A 404-nucleotide genomic window follows, 5' to 3' on the forward strand; every position below is an offset into this window, starting at 1 on the left:
AGGGTGTTGTGACCAGAGGGTGATCATAAGGAGGAAATGCTGATTAAGTAAAGCACAATAGTAGAATTGACAGTTAAATATGATTGATAATTATAGTAATCATATTAAAAGAAAAGCTAAAGAAAAAGAAAATAATGATATCAATAACGATGTTAACAATAAAGTTCACAAAATGATAATACCGGATATGAAAATAATATCATTAAAATATTAATGAAGAAAAAAAAAAACACTGGAAATGACGAAGATAATGACGTGACAATGATAATCATCATACTAATATCACTTGTCATTAGCACCACTAGTATGTACGATATTAGTTATAATGAAGATAATGTTAACAAGAATATTGGTAATGATAATAATAATGAAAACGAGATCGATAATCATGTCAGTGAGATCCA

Source organism: Penaeus monodon, chromosome 30 (genome assembly GCF_015228065.2).
Source record: "Penaeus monodon isolate SGIC_2016 chromosome 30, NSTDA_Pmon_1, whole genome shotgun sequence".
Lineage (NCBI taxonomy): Eukaryota > Metazoa > Arthropoda > Malacostraca > Decapoda > Penaeidae > Penaeus > Penaeus monodon.